At 41.3% G+C, this 8,403-nt stretch overlaps 1 long non-coding RNA gene across 1 annotated transcript in view; it reads left to right on the top strand.

Annotated features, from left to right (window-relative positions):
- LOC116697692 (uncharacterized) overlaps window positions 1-8,060 on the top strand; it is a 21,871-nt gene extending 13,811 nt beyond the window's left edge. Inside the window, exon 3 of the long non-coding RNA XR_004334031.1 lies at window positions 8,050-8,060. This is a non-coding gene — a long non-coding RNA (uncharacterized LOC116697692). The remainder of the gene's footprint in view (window positions 1-8,049) is intronic.
- Window positions 8,061-8,403: the final 343 nt, after the last annotated feature.

The following is an 8,403-nucleotide window of genomic DNA, read 5'->3' as shown; positions in this document are numbered from 1 at the left end:
GTCCCCGTTTTAAGTTTTACAAAAATAAAAGCATGACGTGTTTTGTAGGTATATACGCCTCTGAGCTGAAAATGTCCCCAGATTTTGTCTGAGAAACCTGGTCACCTTAGTTTAGACTACAAATGCACTTTGGTTAATAAGAAAAGGTTGTGGTTTTTATTTGTCCCACAGTGCCAAACCCAAAGCATTTCAATTATATCAAACAGACAACAACAACTCTCCACATCTGAAAAGCGGATCCAGCTAATGGCTGGCATGTTTCCCTGAAACATGAGTAGGACAGTTAATCCATTATTAAAATGTTCTCTTGATGGTTAATCGCTTCAGTACCCAACATAACTTGTGTTTTTTCCATATACCACAGAGGTTGAGCTGCACAGCTTTTCCTCCCAACTCTGTTATTTTACCAAACACCTATCAACCACTCCCAGCCCGTCCAGCAGGCTCCTCAGAGAAGATTGCTCATCAGGCCTGCTGTCTTGCTTATCTCTCCGGTGACAATACAAGCCTCTGAACCCTCGACACCTGTACCCCAACCCCAGACCAGTCTGGGAGATACACAGGCCGCCCCTGACAGCAGCACTACAGCTCGCGTCACACCTTTTTAGCTGCAAGCAGCATCCTCAAAGGAGAGCCCCGGGTCACAGACAGGGTTATTTACCCCACCTGTCGCCGAGCTCAAAGGCTTTTGTTGTCATTGCTACAACTTTAATCTGCCAGATGCAACAATAGAGCAGCACAGGCTTTTGCCAGGCGTGGCCGCGTTTCATTTGACTGCTCGGTAACCCTTTTTAGTTGTAGAAATATAAATACATTGGAGATAAAATAATGTTAGGACCATGTGAAGTTTAATACGTTGCCTGTGCAAACACTGCTACAAAGGTGAGTCATATTAGGCCACATGCCAATTAGCAATACAAAAAACTATATACAGTATACATATAATACATACATATATGTGCTGTCAATGCTATGTTTCTGTCTGGAATACATCACAGTGGCTTTGGAGACAGTTTCAACATTTTAGCAGTTCTTTATGTTGTTTTCTTGGCCAATGATCATGCAATTTGAGCAGAGGATTGGACCTAATTGGAGCTATGTTCGCTATCCAGTGTTAAGACCTTGCATATTAAAGATGATAATTGCCAGACCTCTTCATTGCCGAAAGATGCTGCTAATCACCATTATGACCCACTTTGGAGTAGTGTGTTACTTCAGACTTTTATGATGTGATTGCTTCGCTGTGTCTACCCTCAAGAAGGCATTTAATAACAACATGATGTGGAGCAACCAGTGAAGTAGATTATGTATCAACACTGTCTGCATGTAACATGAAGCAATTAAGTGGTGATGAGAGTGAAACAAACACTTATGATACTCACATGGTCTCAGTTCATGCAGCTAGTGTAATTCCTATTAATCAGGTGTAACATTTGTTAAAAACTACAGCTCCTCACTGCATTAAGAAAATGTACATTTTTTAGGAAAATAAATGGAACTATATATTTGTGACCCTTTCTTAAAGGTGCCGTACGTAAAAATAAGCACAATATATAGTCCGGGCAGTGGATGCCTCCACATGGCTCTTGCCAGGGTGTGATGGACATTCACACGGTTGCCATGGCTGCACACGGCTTTCTCCACTAACATCACAAGACAACGTGGAGGTGGCTGAGCTGAAATGATGACGACTTGCAGTGCTGATAATGGCAATAGTTTCCCGCTGGCTATCCAATCGCTGCTGCGGCACCGGCACCATCTGAGGCGGGAGGGTGCTTACATGGTGGTTACTGCTTCTACAGAGTAAGGTGTTAACACAAAGTTGGTGATTTGCCTACACACCAGGCAGACACAGAGAGGCAAACGCATTCATTTGTTGTTGTGTTACTGTTCCACTAGTCTCGCATTGCCATAGTCTGGCTACATTGCTTATCTACTCTGGGATGGGGCCAACACTCTGGTTTATTTGTAATTTTTTCTAAGCCCTTGAGAAATAGATAGCAGAATGGGAGGGACAGGCTTTATCCCAGCAATGTACATCCGTTGAGCAAAACTATACAGACAGACCAATATTCACCGTACTTTTAGCTCTAATTTGGGCTCCGAGCAAATTATCTGCCTCTTTAGCCACTACATGCTCCACTATGTCCACATGCTAGTTTATAACTTTTAAGTTTATAGCTGACCTAAGTCTGATATTTGTTGTTGAGCAGGTATTGTGTTCAGTGGGTTTATAAGAGAGCCTTTTGGACAAAAACAGCTGTCAACTGCTGGAAATGAAGTGTATGAGTGCAGAACTGTCAAGTTTTTGGGTCGTGGAACCCAAGTCATGAGCTGAAAGATGCTAAACTGCCTTAAAGAGCAGCTAATTCTATGTGGGTCTGTCACTACTAGAAACAACCTTCACATTTTATTTAGGCATCAGATCCATTGACGTATATATGAAATAATGCAGCTTTTTCTGATATCTATAAAACCAATCAATCAATCAATCAACATTTATTCATGTAGCACTTTACATCAACCAACAGGTGTCCAAAGTGCTTTACATCAACCAAGTATAGACAAACACAACATTCAATAAAAGACAAGAAAAAAACACATTAAGCATAGATAAAGGTGCCTAAAATTATCAGAAGAAGAGGGAAGTTTAAAACTACCACTACTGCGTATTAAAAGCCATTCTAAATAAATTAGTTTTAAGTTTTGATTTAAAATGAACAACATCTGCCAGCTGAGTGCCAGTGACAGGGAAAGGAAGTCAGAAAGTTAAGAAATGTGTGGACGCATCGGATTTGGTCTTTTAATGAGATTTGTTGACAATAGGAAAAACATGGAATCACACTCGCTCTGTCCTTTAATGTTTCCACTGGGTTATGTTAGCGTCAGATAATGATTATTTCTCGGACAAATTATCCTATTTGGCATGGGTACCGTTGAAATGTAACATCCCATAATGTCCTTTCTTTCGGAAAACACAGCTTTAGCTTTTGGAATTGCTGGCTAAGGTCAGCGTGACCATCTGCTCCTCTATGTCCTAGATGTGCTCATTTGCCAACGCTCTAGGTCCCGGAGACATTCAAAAAGAGCCTCCGCCCCATCTGCTGTCATCAGCCGGAGACACTAACGTCCTTATGTAAATGTGCTGTATTTATATAGCGCTTTTCCAGTCTTAACAACTGCTCAAAGCGCTTTTACATCTACAGGAAACATTCACCATTCACACACATTCATACACTGTGGCCGGGGCTGCCGTACAAGGTGCCACCTGCTCATCAGATAAACATTCACACACACTCACACTCCGATGCGCAGCACCGGGGGCAACTCGGGGTTCAGTGTCTTGCCCAAGGACACTTTGACAATGACTGCAGAGGCGGGGGATCGAACCACCAACCTTCCAATTGGCAGGCAACCGCTCTACCACTGAGCCACAACCGCCCCTATGCGTCTACCTTCTCTCTGCCAGGGACATTACCTCGTCGATTGTGCCCAGGTTGTGGAGGATAATTAAACATTCTGTTAGAAATAATAGTGCAAAACAGGAACAGTTCACGGCATCATTTAGATTCAGATCCACCGTTAAGTTCATATCCACAGCATTTCCTTTCTTGTCACTGCTGTTTTGGGTTGGGTCAAATCAGGGGCCACATTAAGATTCATGTGCTATCTTGTTTCTAAAGTGCCCACATCAGCACTATCTACTCCTTTTTTTTTTAAAAGCAGATAATGTTGACAGAGGTGAAAGAAGCAACGACAAAGAGAATATGACAGAGATGCTCTATTCTTCCCTTCTCCAGATTGCTCTCAGCGATAGAAAGGAGAAGATCCATCCCTCCTTCCAACTCCTATCAGCCTCCACATCTCCGCCCGTCTCCTTGAGACGTCCTCCTGGATCCCATCTTATCCACTTTGGTACAACCTTCACTCTTCTGCTTTTATCTCAGCTCTTTTCCCCTGACTCTCTTTCCCGACTCCTCCAAGTTCAGCCCCCAAATAATGAAAACAATCTAACAATCTTGATGTCCACTTCCACTCTTCAGCCGGACCAGGCTCTTTGTAGTTGGCTGAAGGAAAATCGGCATAAGGTGAGATCAGACAAAAGCAAGGCCTTCGGGGTGTGTCAACTTCAATTTGATGGATACCATTCCTGCAAAGCCCTTTAAATCGCTCTGCTACACGTATATATACTGTATAAAAGGTTTCACACCTTAGGTTTCAAGCATTCTGCTCTAAAACAAACAGGGAAATTCTCTTTATTATTATCCATCAAGACTCCAAAATTATAAGCCACAATTGATATTGATGATAAAACATCAATATTGTTAATGCAGTTAAAAAATGAAGGCATGGGGTGCTTTGATGATTTCAAGTCAAAGGCCTCTGACTGAGGCTTTCTGACTATATTAAAGGATAACTCCGGTTTATTACATGTTGGGTCTCATTTTCATAGGTTTGGCCATCATTTCTATCAAATATAATAATATTGTTCTTACCAAGTTCATTGCAGAGATTACGAGAAAGCGAGAAAAATAGGATGACCCCCACTAACACAGACATTAACACCATATCCTGCACTATAAACCAGTCCATATTATATATTCTATCCTGCACTAATCCACACAGCCTCTTTTTATATTGCACATTTTTGTTTCTGTATTTATTGTTTATTTCACATTCGTATTTAAAATGTTTGTGTATGGACCAACAGCAAAGGTAAATTCCTTGTTAGTGTAATATTTAAGTGTAGAGTCTTTGTCATTTCCTACATTTCGGGATAGTTTAGAAGAGATTTTATGGGATTTTATGAAAAAATAAAACTTTTTCAGTGAAGTGAAATGTCAGGCCCGTTCTCAATGCACCCGTTGTTCTGTTTGTTTTCATGGACTTCCTGTTTTATTTTGAAATCCACTATTTGTCTTCATTCATTTCAGATGTCCTCCTGCCTTTGCTTGTTTTCCACCTTTTATGATTATCTGTTCTCACCTCAGATTTGTTTCGTCTTCCCCAGCCTAATGCTTAACTACTCACCATTCCCACGTACCTGTGCCAGATTGTAGTCGTACGTAACTCACTCTGCAGCGTTTGTATTCTCGTTGTTTATCTGACTTTTGTACCTTCGCCTGCATTGTTCTTTGAACAATAAAACTACTTGCCTGTGATTCCTTGTCTGGGTCGAGAATTTGAGTCCACCATTGTACCGTCACACCTTAGGGTGCATCAAGATCAAATAGAGCCTGGTACGTGCTGCCAATGGCAAGATGTGACTGATTTTTAATGAAGTGAGGGTTCTAACTTTCAAATTAGACTAAAATATGTATGCTTACCATGATTGGATCTGCCTGCGTGGACATAGCAGTATTTACCTTCCTGCAGTCTCTTTGGCTGGTGTGTGCTGAGCATCATTGTGCGAACAGTGCTGCTCCCACTCATGAGACCCACTCTGCTGCAAAAAAAGAGCATTTTATGAAAACATGAGCATGTGATCATCTTGCTATGTAGCTTGAAGACTCGAATGAGTTGCTCTTCGTTAGCTTGCATGTTCACTGAGAGGTACAAAAGTCAAAGCAGTGCAAGGAAAACCAAGAGATGAAGAGAGTGCCATCTCTTGGACAAATGAAGAATTTCATGCATGAGGTTTTCGAATGAGTAATAGTAATATAAGGGATTTAAAATGTGACATGACAACAAAGAAAAGAGAAAGGCTTAAGTGTATTTTATTTAATTCCACTGGATATTGAACAATCACCTTAAAAGAGAGACATTTAAAAGATAATCTCAACATGGAACTATTTAGGAATATGTAAAGAACTGTCAAGTTCAATGTAGATATCAAAGCTCGATTCATCCTCTGCTGCAAACAATGGTAAAAACAACAATGGCAGTGTGTTGGCCTTTGTCTTAATTGACTTCAAGACAGGAGGATAACACTCTTCAGATGCAGATTTCCACCTGGGGTTGTGTTGCATTGTTTGACTTTCAGTACAAAGTGATCACCTGCAGGGGGGCCACACTCCTCCATTTAGATGAGTCCATTCTGTCATTCATACCTTAGAGATCGAAACGTTACGTTTGAATGAAGAGCAGAACCCAAATGCAAACATAACGCAGAGAGTGTGAATTAATAACAGGTCTATTCCAAGTCCTTAACCCTGGTGTTGTCTTCACTTCGGGACCCTCTCGGGTCCCTCGGGTCAAACTGACCCGAGACTTATTTGGGGTTTTAAAAACAATTCTGAAATGAAATTTTTCCTATATACAATTATTGTCTTTATCTCAATTTCTAACAGCTGAGATAACATCTATGTTTAGGGAATGCATCAGTCTCTACTAGCACACAATTAAAAATGGAAGTGGGGTTAATTTTTTGTCATAAGGTTATAATTCATGTTAAAAATCCACTATGGAAACAACATAAGTGTCATATCCAGAATAATGTTCTGAGTCAGGAATACATGTTTATCACAGGAAATGGTAGGTTAGGCCGTTGATTATCAGGTAGAAAAAATGTAACTTGGACCATTTTTTTTACCCGAATACCACACAAGGGTTAAGTACAAGTCCAGGTTTCCGGAAGATGGAAAAACAAGTCACACAGAGGTCCACTGATCTCTGTGTGACTTCAACACATTCTGTGAGATTCAATTTCCGTTTAGTTTTTTCTTTTGCATTTATAGTCATATACCAATTTATACATTGATGTATCACCCATGCAGCTCACATATCATGATAGCCCACGTTCTCCTGAAACCATGACACCTAGAACTGGATTGGGCATTACAGGAAGTTACACAAGCATTAATACACAATAAGACCAGGAGAGCCACAGATAGGAAAAAAAAAGCCTCAGAGTGTTAATGGTAATGCTGTTTCCATATCTGAGTGCTGTGGGGGTTGACTCACGTTAGGATGGCTGCTCTTTAAAACATTCCTTATTTCATCAGTCCTACGTCTCGGAGCTCCAGCTCTCGACAGAGAGGAGACCATCCCCCAGAGGACTCCAGCAGCAAGACTCTTTCTTTTCCTCCTCGCCCTGCTATCTCATGCGCCTACAGCTGTGGTGGTGGCGGCTCCTTCTGTGGAAGCACCCGGCCTATATTCCCACTCGTCTGCAATGCAAGAGGGCGCTGCAGGACAAGAGTTCAGAGATGCTGAGGGAATGTGAAGGGACTTCCTGTCCAGACCAGCCACAGGGAAGACTCTGGAAGACCTGACTCTGGTCGGGGAAATCGTTTCTTCTCCATCCTTGCCTTGGGGTACGTTTTCAGTCAGAAGCCCAGGCTAAATGTTTTTCCAGCGCTGCAAAATATGACAATACGATCACGATTGTTACAGAAAATCCAGAGAGTAGTGACATCTTGGTGGAGAAGTACAAAATAAATGAAAACTAGGTTCCAGTTTGTATTAACCATTTATGATTTCAAATCATCATCCCACATTTATGTATTCCTGAACCACTAAGCCTGTATATTGTTCCGCTTATTTTGTTGTTAACAAAAAACTTTTCATGTTTTAATTGGCTCTTCAGGTTTGAGCCAATCTAAATGTCTTCCGGCATATCATATTAGTCCCCATGTTGCACCATGCAACGTTATCACTGCCAGTATAAAACTAACAAGAGAGCTCTGTAAACGGTCTACGATCTATGACAGAGGAAAAGTTACACTGGGGCACAAACATATTTCAATAGGCTGAAACATTTGGGACACCAAAACTATTGTTCTCTGGTTTGAAGTAGGGATTTAGGGTTATGGTTAGAGAACAGGCTAATGTCTGTGTGTTGGTGCTCGAGATCATCAGAGGATGCTGCGTTGCCTTTGCCTCTCAAAGTCAAAGCTCAACAAATTCATGCGTGCATACATTTGCGACACGAGCCTGTCTTCTTGTGGTCAGACGGCCGGTGCGATCCGCTAAGAAACTGAGGTCAGCCGACCTCTCAGGGTTGCTCAGGATGTAGAGATGGGCATTGTTTTGATTATGAGCAATTCTGATTATAGATTATAGAAGTGTTCTTCAACTTTCCCACGACTAAGCCAACGTGGATCTGAGTGGTAGATTACATCCCTGTATTGTGCATTCATTTCCAACAAAGAAGCCTGAAACTCTGGCGAGGAGGTGCTCCTCATTAGATGAAAAGCACCCTTTTAGATTAGATTAGATACTTTATTCAACCCACAGCGGAAAATTCCCTTATTACAGCAGCATTCTCTACAATAAAAGCAAAACAAACACACAAGTAAAACAGGCAGACAACAGCCAATGAGCAGACGGTAGACTGAAGTAAAGTGGCGTCACATAAAGGTTTTGTAAAGTAAAACTCGGTTGCCATAGTACAAGAAAACAACATTGCAGTGTAGTAAGTGATGTTAAAATGAAATTGAATATGTAATTAAAGTTATAAAG

The sequence above is a fragment of the Etheostoma spectabile genome, chromosome 2, assembly GCF_008692095.1.
Source record: "Etheostoma spectabile isolate EspeVRDwgs_2016 chromosome 2, UIUC_Espe_1.0, whole genome shotgun sequence".
NCBI classification, from domain to species: Eukaryota; Metazoa; Chordata; class Actinopteri; order Perciformes; family Percidae; genus Etheostoma; species Etheostoma spectabile.
This window is presented reverse-complemented; position numbering and strand designations above follow the sequence as displayed.